The sequence below is a fragment of the Narcine bancroftii genome, chromosome 3 (genome assembly GCF_036971445.1).
Source record: "Narcine bancroftii isolate sNarBan1 chromosome 3, sNarBan1.hap1, whole genome shotgun sequence".
In the NCBI taxonomy this organism is placed as follows: Eukaryota; Metazoa; Chordata; class Chondrichthyes; order Torpediniformes; family Narcinidae; genus Narcine; species Narcine bancroftii.
Genome location: NC_091471.1, coordinates 13,509,980 through 13,523,992, shown reverse-complemented (window position 1 = coordinate 13,523,992; position 14,013 = coordinate 13,509,980). Strand labels below are relative to the sequence as shown.

Genomic DNA, 14,013 nt, shown 5'->3' with positions numbered 1-14,013 from the left:
AATGTAATAACTACAGTTACAAAATTAAAATATTAGCAAATTATCAAAAGGAAATTTTCATGGTTACATAGAAAAAAATCTAACAAGAACTACAAAGAATCCTAAAAATAAACCTAACTACCTCACCCCCCATCTATCCCTCCCTACTCCCCCAAAAAAGAGAAATTGAAGGAAAGAAATAAGGAGAATAACTTCAATCATTCCTTCACTCTACAGTGTGGAGGTCCAGCTGCACTTACAAAGTTTCAGATTTTCAAATTAAAATAAACCAAATGTGGGCTCCAAATCTTTTCAAGTTTTATTAAGTAAAAATGTAGCGCTATCAATTAGACCTGACAGACCAGAAACTGAGATTAATAGGCTTTAATTGCTATAAACACAGGCATATCTTACATGCTGTTGGCCTGATTTCAATGCAGTACTGAGGGAGTGGATTGCCTTTATTAGGAATCCTGGAGGGGGGGAGTCTGGGACGGGCCAACCAGACAATGATTGTATTACAACATTTCACCACATTTACCCCTTCTTATAAAACAAAGTTTGGCAGGGTGAAGTGTTAAGAGTCCACTCACGGTCTGTTTACAGGTTAAGCCTGTTCGGTGGTTTCGTCCATCAAATGACCGTCACAGTGCCGGCTGTGTTGTAGCTGTTAGCTCCTAGGCAGTGCTCTGTGTGACGGGCTGCTATTCGGATGGTTGAGCAGAATCAGTTGGAGCTGGATTGGGAGGGGGTGTGGGTTGGAGTTCAGGCGGTGCAACTGGTGCCAATGGTGGGGTTGGATACCCGACTGTGTCCCTGGTACTCACGGGTGAAGGGGGGTTACTCATTGGTTGACAGGGTGAGGGTTCAGTGAGTGCCTCAGTTGTGGGGGCTCCTGCATGTGCCATGTCCCTGATGGTGTCTCTCTGCCCATCCTAGTACTGTGCTGGGGGTTCACATGGAGGAATTGGACCTTCTCAACCATGGGGGTCTGCTTTATGGGTTTTGATGTGTCTCCAGAGTAGCACAGGCCCTGGGGTCATTAGCTAGAGCAATAGCATGATTGCTGATGCCGACCTCCTGGGGAAGGAGAATAATTTTTCATGTGGGATCAGATTTGTTGCAGTAGAGATGAGGGACCTGGTGGCATGGAGCGCCTCTGGTAGGACCTCTTGCCACTGGAGATGGGCAGCCCTGTTGACGTGAGGGCCAGGAGGACTGCCCTCCAAATGGTTCCATTCTCCTTTTCCACCTGGCCATTCCCTCGGGGGTTATAGCTGGTAGTCCTGCTCGTGGCTATGCCTTTGGTCAGCGGGTATTGGTGCAACTCCTCACTCATGAATGAGGACCCCCAGTCACTGTGGATGTAACTGGGGTATCTGAAGAGTGTGAAGAGGTTATGCAAGGACTTAATTACATGATCATATCTGGGCAGGGGATGGCTAGTCGGAATCGTGAGTATTCATCAACAATGTTGAGAAACATTGTTTCCAGTTTGTGGAGGGAAGGGGGCCCTTGAAGTCCATACTTTGATATTCGAAGGGGTGCACGGCATTGATCAGGTGAGCTTTCTCCAGCTGGTAGAAGTGCAATTTGCACTCCGTGCAGACCGGGCAGCTGCGGGTCAGCTCCTTGATATCCTCAACAGAGTATGGGAGGTTGTGGGCTCTCACAAAGTGATAGAGGCTGGTGATCCCAGGGTGGCAGAGACTGTTGTGAAGGGCTTGGAGGTGATCTGCTTATGCATTTTTTCAGGTACCCTGGGACAGGGCATTAGGAGGCTTGTTGAATTTCCTTGGCTGGTACAAGACCTTGTAGTTGTAGGTGGACAGTTCAATTCTCCACCCCAGGATCTTGTCATTACTAATGTTTCCACTATGGTCTGGGCCTCTTTCTCAATGGCTGAATGCCAGAGTTCGGGCCCAGAAGTGTACGGGAGAAAAATGCCATAGGCCTGCCTGCCTAATTAAGTGTGGTAGCCAGGTCAAAGTCGGATGGATTCATCTACGACGTGTATCGCCACCTTGGCCAAGTTGCCATTGATGTGAGTGAGGGCCACTTTGGCTTCTGCAGATGGGGGAAATGTGGTAGTTTTCTAACCAGAGGACAGGCTTTGTCCGTATAATTAGAGACCCATTGTGCATAATATGAAAAGAGTCCCAGGCCCCTTTTCTGGCCCTTGATGTTAATGGGGGAGTGGGAGCTCCAGCAGGGGCCACATACACTTAAGGTCGAGTCCAATTAATCCATCCTCCACCAGGCACTCAAGTGCAGCCAGACATGAAGTGCAAAACACGCATTTCGTCTGGTTATACATGAGATTTAGGGCTTTAGCTTGTCTGGAGGCATTTTTGCAGGTTAGCATCATGGTCCTGCTGCTCATGGCCACAGATGGTCGCATTTTCCAGGTAGAGAAATGTGGTCGTCCACCATTCGGTCCATCTCCCTCTGGAAGACCGAAACTCTGTTCGTGACTCCAAAAGGGTCCCTGAGGAAATGGTAGAGGCGGCCATCTACCTTGAACACTGTGTATGGGTTGTCCTCTGGTTGGATCAGATTGCTGGTGATAGGCCAACTTGAGGTCAATGGTAGACAAGACCCGGCACTGAGCAACCTCGTTCACCATGTCGGCTATATGGGGGAGGGGGTAAGCATCCAAGAGGGCAAACCAGTTGATGGTCTGGCTGGAGTCTATGACCATCCTTTGCTTCTATCCACTCTTTACCTCCACCACCTAAGCTCTCAAGGGCTGGTGGTGGTCTCTATGATGCCCTCAACCAGGAGTTACTTAACCTCAGCCTTGATGAAGGCTCTGTCCCTGGGGCTGTATCGCCTGCTCTTACTTTCGATAGGCTTACAGTCAGGAGTTAGGTTGTCAAACAGGGTGAGAGGAGGGGGGCTGTGGGTCCTGGAGGGTTGATAGATCGCAGGAGGTGAACAGTGGGCGGTGTTCGGGTCACTGATTGGCTGCGTTCAGAGATACAGGTGGGTGGTTTAAAAGCTGGTTATAATGGACCATGAGAAAGGGGTGGTGGGGTCATAATATTCTATCAGAACACTTTTCAGTCAGCACTGGGAGTCCAGCCCCAATGTGACCGGTGCAGAGTTGTGGCACCGCGAGCAAATTAAAATTCTTGTACTTGGTGTTTCTGTGCAGCTACCTCAGATTTCAGTCAAATGGGAGACTTGGAGGCCAACAAGATTTTACACTGGACTCTGGTCACCGTGAGGGAGCAGTGCTGTACAGTCCCTGGGTGTATAAAGCTTTCGGTGCTTCCTGTGCCAAACAAGCAGTTTGTAATGCAGCCGTTTACCTCGATGTCCATGGTGGACCTTGCTAATTGAAGTGGGCTGCTCTGGTCCAGAATGATAGATGCCAGCGTCAGCTCATTTTCCGGCTCACTGTTGTTGTATGTGTGCATTGGCAACCTCCACGATGTCTGTCCCGAAGGTGGCTGCCCCTATGGTTCGCACGTGGAAGTGACGCCGACTCGGGCCATCATCTCTGGGTATCCGTGGCGATGTTCTCCCCAATTGGAAGTGGAGCCAGAAATGACGCGGTCCAAGGCGGTGATGGCTGCTGCTCGCACAAGGCACTGCAAGAGGAGGTCTGGACCTCCATACCCTTGCGTAGTGCCCTTTTCTTCTGCAGTTGGATAAGGTTGCACACCTGGCAGAGTAATTCTTCCGCGTTTCACCTGGCCTCAGTAATAGCACTTTGGGTGCTCGGCAATAGCAGCTGCTGGTTGGGACCCCACATCCCAAGATGGCAATGCCCATGCTCCCCAAGTGGCAGTCGTATTGCCAGAGAAGTAAGCCTTTGTGTTCTGTTGGGCTGCCTCGAGTGATTTGGCGAGATCGACCACATCCTGCAGGGTCCAATCATCTTTCTCCAGGAGCCTTTGTCTGATTTGGTCAGACCTGAAGCCGGCTTCACATGTGTCCCTGATCAGCCCCTCCTGGTAAATGGCTGTTGTAATGATGGTACAGCCACAAGCTCTCCCCAGCTCCCGCATGTATTCATCAAGAGTCTCAACAGGTATTTAGAGGTATCTGGTGTAGATTATGTTTTTTGATATTAAGGCTTTTGATATGGTTCCTCATGGAAGGTTAATAAGGAAGGTTCAGTCACTAGGAATTAGTAGAGAGATTGTGACATGGGTTCAGAGGTGGTTGGGTGATAGACCGTAGAGAGTCATGGTGGACATCTGTCTGTCAGGTTGGAAGCCTGTGACTAACGGGGTGCCTCAGGGATCGGTGTTGGGTCCCTTGTTATTTATCATTTATATTAATGATTTAGAGGAGGATGGGGTTAACTGGGTAAGCAAATACGTGGATGATACGAAAATAGGGCGAGTGATGGATAGTGAAGAAGATTTTCTTGGATTACAGAGGATTTGGTTTGTTTGGAAGAGTGGGCTGAAAGATGGCAGATGGAATTCAATGTAGACAAGTGTGAGATGTTGCATTTCAGTAAAAATAACCACAATAAGACATATACAGTTAAGGGGAGGGCATTGAGGCACGCAGAGGAGAAAAGGGATCTGGGGGTTATGGTACAGAGTTCACTGAAGGTGGATTCCCATGTAGACAGGGTGGTTAAGAAGGCATATGGTATGCTGGCCTTCATAAATCATAGTATAGAGTATAGGAGCTGGGAGGTGATGCTGCAGCTGTTTAAGGCATTGGTGAGGCCAGGTTTGGAGTACTGTGCTCAGTTCTGGTCTCCAAATTATAGAAAGGATATAGATAAGGTGGAGAGGGTGCAAAGAAGATTTACAAGGATTTTGCCTGGCTTAAAGCATCTAGAGTACGGAGAAATATGAAGGAGACTGGGACTTTATTCATTGGAATGTTGATGGCTGAGGGCGTGACTTGATAGAGGTATTTAAAATTATGAAGGGAATAGATAGACTTTTTCCCCTGAGGGCAGTGGAGGTCGGTAGAAGAGGGCAGAAGTTAAGGGTAAAGGGGCAAAACTTCAGGAGAAATGTTAGAGGATGCTTTTTCACTTAGAGAGTGGTGGTAGAATGGAATGATCTTTCAGAAGAGATAGTTGCGGCAGGGTCCCTTTTGTTATTTAGGAGAAGGTTGGATGTGTACATGGGTGTGAGAGGGTTGGAGGGATCTAGGCAGGAGGGGGGAGCTAGTGGAGTTGTTCAAGTGAACCGGTGCGGACTCGAAGGGCTGACATGGCCTGTTTCCATGCTGTAAACGGTTATATGGTTATACTTGTGGCCCCCAATACAACTTTTGCAGGAGCTCCTTAGCGAGTGAGGAAGTGTCACTGCCCTGATCATCTGGAAAGTGCAGTGGCTGACCTATGCAAACAGCAGGTCTCTCTTGTTGACTTCTTCCTGAATATCGTGCTGTACTTACGTGCCATAAAGCCTTTCAGGTAGTGCAGCCTCTTGTCGAATTTCACAGAAGCCTCTGGATCCTTAGGGTCAGTGTCCAGCTTCTCCGATCGAATAGCCTTGTCCATGGCACGTAAGTACAGCGATTAAATTGTAGCGCTATCAATTAGACCTGACAGACTAGAAGTCAAGATTAATAGGCTTTAATTGCTATAAAGTTACAGGGATATCTTGCATGTTGTTGGCCGGTTCCAAGGCAGTGCTGAGGGAGGAGATTGGCTGGTACTGCCTGCATTAGGAATCTTAGAGAGGGAAGAGTTACAGTATCAGGAACAGGCTAACCAATACAATGCATGTATTGAAGCATTCCACCACAAAAAGGTGTCACTAGGGGAATGGGGGGGGGGGGGGGTGCAGACTGCACTGGGAGAAACCATCAGAGCGGGTGACACCAAAATGACTGTCTATAACATTTTTATGCTGAATTTCAGCATTGTATTCCATGTAGTTAGTTATAACATCAAAAGTATTTTTCGTAAGCCCAGCTTAAATATAAAAATATACCTAAAAGGCGAAAACTCTTTGCTAATTTACTTTTTGAACCTTCCAATGCAATCCAGTCAGAGCGGTCATTATTACCCAATTACAATGACACTTCGAATCACATGCTATTGTCAGGGGGAGGTGACGTCATGATCTACTGCACTGGTTGACAACCTTAGTGATGCCCCTGGCCTCAACTCACCACTCTAACCCTGGCCCACTCACACTCCTGTGAGTCATCTTCTTAAACTGTCCTGCTCTCCCACACTGTTGCCCAAACCTCCGTTCACTGGGAAAGAAACTTGCCAACACCATATCCATCGACTTTTCAACTGACCCACTCTTGCAAAGTCTCACTCCAACTCCCTGTTGGCTGGAAGAGTCAAGCATATTATGTACCTTCCACCATCATAAATACTTCCATGATTTTCTGTCCACCTTCCAGCGTCTCCAGAAGAGAATACACACTACACTCCCAGCAGCAGAATTAGCCTAGCAGTGTGCGCAACACAGACCCAGGTTCGAATCCACTGCTGATCGTAAAGAGTTTGCACAATCTCGCCGTGTCCGCATGGATTACGTCCGGGTGCTCCAGGTTCCTCCCATGTTCCAAACATGCGTAGGGTTAGTCAGTTCATTGGTCATATGGGTGGATTTCGGCAGTGCGGGAGCATGAACCAGAAGGCCCTGGAGCATGCTCGATTGCTGAATTAAAAATGGCATTGCAAAATTTTGAGTGAAACCAAAATTGTCCACTTCCCCATTTTTAGACACGGAGTGGGAGGTGATGGGAAAACACTTGTGAAGGGTGTTGACGATGAAAAGGAACTTGGTCGCTGGGAAAAGGGACGTCATTGGAAGAGCACGTGGCAAGAGTGAGTGCAAGGGTGTGTGTGCAGGAAGAGGACTCCACAGGGAGGTATCACCCCACATCCAAATGCTTAGTCAATGCTTGACACAACCTTGGAAGATCCCAGCACACTTGATGACTGTTGCAGGGGCAAGAATAGTGAGGGCTAGAATGAGTAAAAAGGGATGTGGATTGTGCTAATGTGGTAGTCTGGACCCAAAGAGTAGAGCTGTGGAATACAGCAGTGTGCACACCCGTTTCATAAGCATGATTAATTACATTATAACTTGAGTATCACAGAAATTAACTCAAGGACGGAGACTTCGAAGTTGATTCCAAGAGTTTATTAACATATGGTGTGTCTTGAGGTTACAGCTCGGGAAATAAGACATGCACTCCAAGGAGTGCAGTTGACCCTGATTTATATAGTCAGGCTGACCTTGGCTGCCACGTCACCGATGGGCACAGCCAGTGTTCCTTCGGGCTCTGATTGGAGTCTTCACCACCCGCCACCGGTGATTGGCTGGATCAGCCCACTTTGCTGCAGCGTCATCCACAGGTGTGATTTGTGCCGCCCTAGGCGCTAATTGGCCCTTTCACGATCTGTCTTCAGCGATGGGCTGGCTGAGCCTGTTCTGCAGCGGCCTATTGGTACAGGCCGTTGACACCTTGTGATGCCTGCTCTATTGCTGTGTTCAAACGGCGTCTTCTGTGTTGACCTGTGGTGACGGTCGTTGGCCACTATGAACATATCATTTTTTTTTAACAAAAAATAGACTTCCTTAACAATAAATTATTTACAAAAAGAAAACTATTCAAATTCTCTTCCCACCCTTAGTGTCATATTCATACATTTCCATCACTGTCCATTCATTTCTATTTACACCATTGCCACCATTGTGACATCTTGTCATTACTTCCTCCTCTATTGTTTGAGGGGCTTCCCCACGGTCTCATCTCCTCAATGCCTGGTGATATAAGGATGTTAGGATCGACAACGAGATAGACAACAGAATCTTGCATCTCTTGTTATTTAACAAGCCTCCCAAGTAACACAATAGCGTCCATAGGAGGTTAAAATACATTACTGACACCTGAACCCTTCCTCAAGGTATAAGTGAGGAATGACGAGGAAAGGCCCAGCCCTGAAAAGTCAGTAAAATATTTTTACCCCCTATGGACTCTCTGAGACTAGCTGAGTTTCTCCAGCATATCTCTTTTAATATTTTTGTTGGTTTTTGATGAGGGTAGAGCAGTAGATGTAGTCTATATGGATTTCAGTAAGGCCTTCAATAAGGTTCCACATGGAAGTTTGGTAAGCAAGGTTCAGGCACTAGGTATTAATGTTGAGACAGTCAGATGGGTTCAACGGTGGCTTGAAGGTAGATGCCAGAGAGTCAAGGTGGATAACTGTCTGTCAGGATGGAGACCGGTGACGAGCGGGGTGCCTCAGGGATCGGTGTTGGGTCCCTTGTTGTTTTTCATTTACATTTAATGATTTGGTTGATGGAGTGGTAAAAGGGTTGGTAAATATGCGGACGATACAAAAATAGGGGGAGTTGTGGATAGTGAAGATGGTTTTCAGCGACTGCAGAAGGATTTGGACGGCTTAGAAGAGTGGCTGAAAGATGGCAGATGGAATTTAATACCAATAAGTGTGAAGTTCTTCATTTTGGGAAAACTAATCAAAGCAGGACGTATGCAGTGAAGGGGAGGGGATTAAGGAACGCAGAGGAACAGAGGGATCTTGGAATAACGGTTCATCATTCTTTGAAAGTGGATTCTCATGTGGATAGGGTGGTGAAGAAGGCTTTTGGTTCGCTGGCCTTTATAAATCAAAGCATAGAATATAGGAGCTGGGAGGTGATGTTGAGACTGTTCAAGGCATTGGTGAGGCCAAGTTTGGAATATTGTGTGCAGTTCTGGTCCCCAAATTATAGGAAGAATATCAATAAGGTAGAGAGGGTGCAGAGAAGATTTACTATAATGTTGCCTGGATTGCAGTATCTAGAATACGGAGAAAGATTGAGTAGATTGGGTCTTTATTCATTGGAGCGTAGAAGGTTGAGGGGGGGATTTGATAGAGGTATTTAAGATTATGAGTGGGATTGATAGAGTGGATGTGAATAGGCTCTTCCCCTTGAGGGTAGGTGAGATTGGAATGAGGGGTCATGAGTTAAGAATTGGGGGAAAAGTTTAGAAATAACATGAGAGGGGGCTTCTTCACTCAGAGAGTGGTGGCTGAGTGGAATGACCTTCCAGAAGAGGTGGTGGCAGCAGGGTCCATTTTGTCATTTAAGAGAAGTTTGGATAAGTGCATGGATGTGAGGAGATTGGACAGTTATGAACAGGGAGCAGGTAGGTGGGACTAGAGGAGATCACTTAGATCGGTGCGGACTAGAGGGATTACTTAAAAAGGGATGTGAGTGGAAAGAAAAAGATTGAGGAACACTGGACTAAATGAGCTGCTCACTCAAAATTTATTGTCACTACATTTGTTAATTTCTTGGATCTCCACAGTGCAAGTATTTATATAAAAACTACCATAAAAAATAAATAAAAATAGTGCAATAAAAAGTCAAAGTGAGGCCGTGTCTGTGGTCTATTGTTCATTCAGGAATCTGATGGCAACGGGGAAGAAGCTGCCCTTGTGCCGCTGAGTGCTCGCCTTTGAGGGTGGCAGAGTGAAGAGCGTGTGGCCTGGGTGGTGGGGATCCTTGAGAAAAGTGGTTGCTTTCTTAAGTTGTCTTCGATGTGGGAGTCCCAGTTCACAATCCTTTGGAGTTTTATCTTGTCCTGAGTGTTGGCACCACTTTTCCTTCTAAGCTGTGTGCACGCACACCCATTTTGCAGCCAGCCCACAAAGGAAATTAATGTGCGCACGAAAGGTTAGTTACCTAAAATAATGTAGTAATTAATAATTATACTGATTGAAAAGAATCTCTTAGATACTGTTTTTGTTAACTGGTTAATCAGTTTTTCAAATGCCACATTGGCACATCACTAATTTACACCACCTGACCTTTCCTGTTCTGGTTCGTACAGCTGCAGCCATGGTTGGTGGACAGTGTTCATATCGTAAAGTTTACGAAGATCTGTTTCAAGTTCTGTAGATAACTTACTGAGTTTTCATTGAAAAAAAAATTGATCCACTATGTTGTATTCAAAAGGAGCAAAGGGCATGAAGCGCGAAAGAATTGCAAGTTTGTTTAAAGTTGAATGGCTCAACAAAATAGTAGAAACTGCTACAGTGAAAGCTCCTGAGGTCTTGAAAATTCAGCTGGGAGAAATATTTAGGTGTGATTCAGGAACCAGACTTATCTGTTTGTGTGGCCGTGATGGAGAAGTTGTTAATGGTAAGAAGTGGGATGGTATTTGGAGGCTTGGCTTTCTTCAAGCATCATTTGGCAAGTAAATTGCATTGGGACGGTGTACAAAAGCTCAGGAAACAAAACCCATCCTTACGTGTTATAGGTATGCATGTCACGTGTCAGTGCAGATCAGCCAGAGTGAAAACCAGAGGAGATCAAAGTTCTTATCGACAGCGTGTTGTTAGCTGTTAAAATGAATAACTCTTGACATTCATCTGTCAATGAACATACAGAAAAGAATGTTCAACTCCCAGACAGCTAGCGAAGCAAAAGTAGACTATCAACGACATTGTTCAGAAAGACATGTTGGAAGAAATAGCATTAGCATTTTTTCACATGTTAACAGTTGTTGAAAGCACAGACATTTCTGTCAACAGAAGTCTTATTCTGTACTTCATATTCAGATGTAAAAATTGTACTGCAATGTGCCCGCAACCGCAGAGTGTGGAAAGAATGACACACACCCAAGAAGTCGAAGTCAAAGACTCGTTTATTGCACTGGCTGCTCAGCTTATATTCTCTCCCCGCCACTGATGGCTGGAGTGAAGTCACCGCAGCGCCGGCCTCGGCTTGGTTGGCATTCCCGCTGTTGCTCATTGCTTCCCACCTAGCGGGTCATCACCTGGGACGAAGGTCGTGGGCCCCTGCAGGGTCCGCGCGGTCGCCGTGCCCATCGGCCGTCTTGTGTACCAGGTCATGCCCTGGTTAGCAGGCCGCTACAGTGCTGTGCATAAAACATTTTTTGGCGGGATAATTCTGTTGCAGGTTTGCGATGCTTTCTCTATTGTTTCTGTGATCAAGCAGTTTTAGGAACAGAAGAAACTTGCCCTCCATAAAATGGTGTTATTTATGTCTGAAGGAGCGTCAGTCATGTTGGGCAGAGTTAATGGCATCTCAGCAGGACTGAAACAGGACATTCCATGCTTCGTTCAACAACACCATGATGATCTGGGGATTTTTGAGGCATGGAAAGAAGTCAAATTAATAAGAATCATTAAAACATTGATGAGAGAAATCTATACAGTGTTTTTCTCGATCTACAGTTTAAACATGCAAGTTTAAAGAAATAGCAGAGGTGTCTGAAAATGAAGCTATTGCTTTCAGACCATTTAATGAAATCAGATGGTTATCTAGACACTGCATTGCAGGCAATAATTTTAAAAAAATGATGAGGCTCCCATTGCATACTTTGAAGAAGATAAGTCAAACGACCCTGTGGCTACATACTGTCACGAGTAATTGATAAAGATCACATCCAAAGTAGCTTTACAAAATACCTGATGTCTTTGAAGGACTGGCTGCACTGTGTAAGATTCTGCCAAAGAGTGGCCTGACGCCGATTGCTTCACTTCATTATGCGCGAGGGAAAATTAACGAGGCAAGAAAGCAGTATCTGGGAGACGATGTTTCGAGGGGTGGCAATGTTAAGCGTTTGCTCAGCCAGAAATGTGAGGATAATGTCACAGTAGATATGAGTTCGCTGATGACTTCTGTACATCATATTTGCGATCATTTGGAGGAAAGGTTTCCTGAAGATAAGGTACAAGAATGATCAGCTTGTGGACACGGCGAAGTAACCACACAAGGCTTTTCTGCAGTGAGGAAAGCAGATTTACTCTTCATCGCCCGCGCAACCTTTTAAAAGCTAGAATCGCGCGCTCAACCCGCGCTGACGTTATTGTGCACTGACGTCACGTGGCCAGTTCGATGCCCCCTGGGAGTTATAATGCTGCTTCTCGCTTCTGATTTCTCTGCAATTGCAGATTGGGACTTCATATTCGGCGCTAAACATGTTAATACCTTATGTCTAAACTTCATGATTGTCTTGGGGAAAATACTGAAATAGTTAGACAGTTCAGTGATTTCAAATTTTCAGCGCAGGATAAAACTAAATCCAAACTGATTTCAAACTTTGCTCGAATGATGGTAGTTGTTTTTCAAAATGAAGGGTTTTGCGACTTGGCAAAGTTGATGTTGGGGTGACCTTTCAAGCTCTTAATTGGATGGAAGTTCTGTTAGTTTAGATAGAGTTTACAAAGAATGGGTAAGTACCAAAGACAGGAAAGAGAAAAGATAACTGAGTGACTTAAATATGTGGGTTATTCTGTGCAGTTTTATGTCAAATATTTTGTAAACCAATATAAACTGTGCTGTGTGAACATTTTCATGTTAAGCATTTGGATAGTTTGTCAACTGTCTTTGTAGTTGAATGAGTTTTGTTTTAACCTTTTTCAGCGACGTTGATAATATTAATCTGCGAATTGATGGGTGTTACTGTTATTAGTTTATTTAAACATGGCATCACATAGCAGTAAAAAATTGTGCTCAGTGGGCTGTGCAGCGAACAAAAGAAAATAAATCACACAGAAGCTGTGAGTGAGCTGAACCAACTACTGACTTTACTGGAAATCTCTGAGAGCTTAACAGCATCACCCCCCCACCCCACCACCCGACCCTTTGTCTCTTTCCCACCCCGCCACCGGGACCATTGTGACATCAGCCAAGTGCGAGCTTGCACTCTGTGACCCAGTTTGCTCATGGATAAGTGCTGCCCACTACATGACACTCTCCCCCCTCACCACCCAGAACCGGTGTTTGGAGGTGCAGAGTCCGTGCACGGTTTGTAAACAGTTTATAAGTTTGGGAGGCTGACATCTCCACTGCAGGGCTGGAACAGTTACTGGTTGGTCACGGTCAAGATGTACCCGTTTGAGGTGGCCAACCATGATGCTCTAAACCATTGATATCCATGTATCTGCTAAACAACTTTATGTTGATATATGTATATTTGACCTGCATATGTATTGTTTGCCTGTATGAGTGTATGTCTGCACATTTATTGCCAAGAATGATGTTTCATGGGGTTGTATATGTGCAATCTGATAACAAACTAGAACTTGAAATTGAACTTGAAAATCCTAAGGGTTATAGATCGGGTGAAAGCACAGAGTCTTTTGCCCAGAGTAGGGGAATCAGTAGGACATGGGTTAAAGATGAGGGGGGAGGGGTTTAACAGGAAACTGAGTGGGAATTTTTTCTCACAGAGGGTTGTGGGTGTATGGAATGGGTTTCCAGAGGAGATGGTTGAGGCAGATGCTATCACAACATTAAAGAACAAATTGGATAGATGCATGGATAACAAGCATTTAAAGCAGTATGCTCCAAAATCAGGCTGATTGGAATCATGTTTGTGGGACATTTTGTTTGGAATGGGCAAGTTGGGCCGAAGGGCCTGTTTCCACACTGTCTAACTTTGAAAACACACCTGATTCACTAGTGTTCTTTTGTTTGTCTGTCCTTCATGAGATCCAGGCCCAGCATTGAGCAACTTCACCAGGTAGGTGTTTAAAGCTGTATAACAGACTCTCTGTAGTTACTGACACGCTGGGGAGTCAGACAATGGAATCTAGAGCAACATACAATCTGCTGGAAGAACTCATCAGCTCGAGAAACGTCAGTCTTAATGAAGAGTTCTGGCCTGATATGTCCATATAACAATTACAGCACAGAAACAGGCCAGTTCTGGCCTTATAGTCCATGCTGAACACTATCTCTCACCTCGTCCCAATGACTTACGCCCACCCCATAACCCTCTCTTCCATATACCTAACCAACTTTTCCTTAAATATTCAAATCGGGCCCGCATCTACCACTTTGGCTGGAAACTCATTCCACACCCCCACCACCGTCTGAGTGAAGAAATTCCCCCTCATGCTTCCCTTCAACTTTTCCCCCTTCGAACTTAATCCATGTCCTCTTGGTTGAATCTCCCCCTTTCTCAATGGAAAAAGCCTGTCCACATTGACTCTATCTGTCTCCCTCATCATTTTAAATACCTCTATCAAATCACCCCTCAATCTTCTATGCTCGAGGGAGTAAAGTCCTGGCCTGTTTATTTTTTCCCTGTAATTTA

General features: G+C 45.6%; 2 long non-coding RNA genes across 2 annotated transcripts in view; one reads left to right on the top strand and one right to left on the bottom strand.

Annotated features, from left to right (window-relative positions):
- Window positions 1–10,614: 10,614 nt before the first annotated feature.
- The window catches only part of LOC138756052 (uncharacterized), a 66,322-nt gene continuing 62,923 nt past the window's right edge, over window positions 10,615–14,013 (bottom strand). Inside the window, exon 3 of the long non-coding RNA XR_011352704.1 lies at window positions 10,615–11,048. This is a non-coding gene — a long non-coding RNA (uncharacterized lncRNA). The remainder of the gene's footprint in view (window positions 11,049–14,013) is intronic.
- LOC138756051 (uncharacterized) overlaps window positions 12,636–14,013 on the top strand; it is a 34,680-nt gene continuing 33,302 nt past the window's right edge. Inside the window, exon 1 of the long non-coding RNA XR_011352703.1 lies at window positions 12,636–12,719. This is a non-coding gene — a long non-coding RNA (uncharacterized lncRNA). The remainder of the gene's footprint in view (window positions 12,720–14,013) is intronic.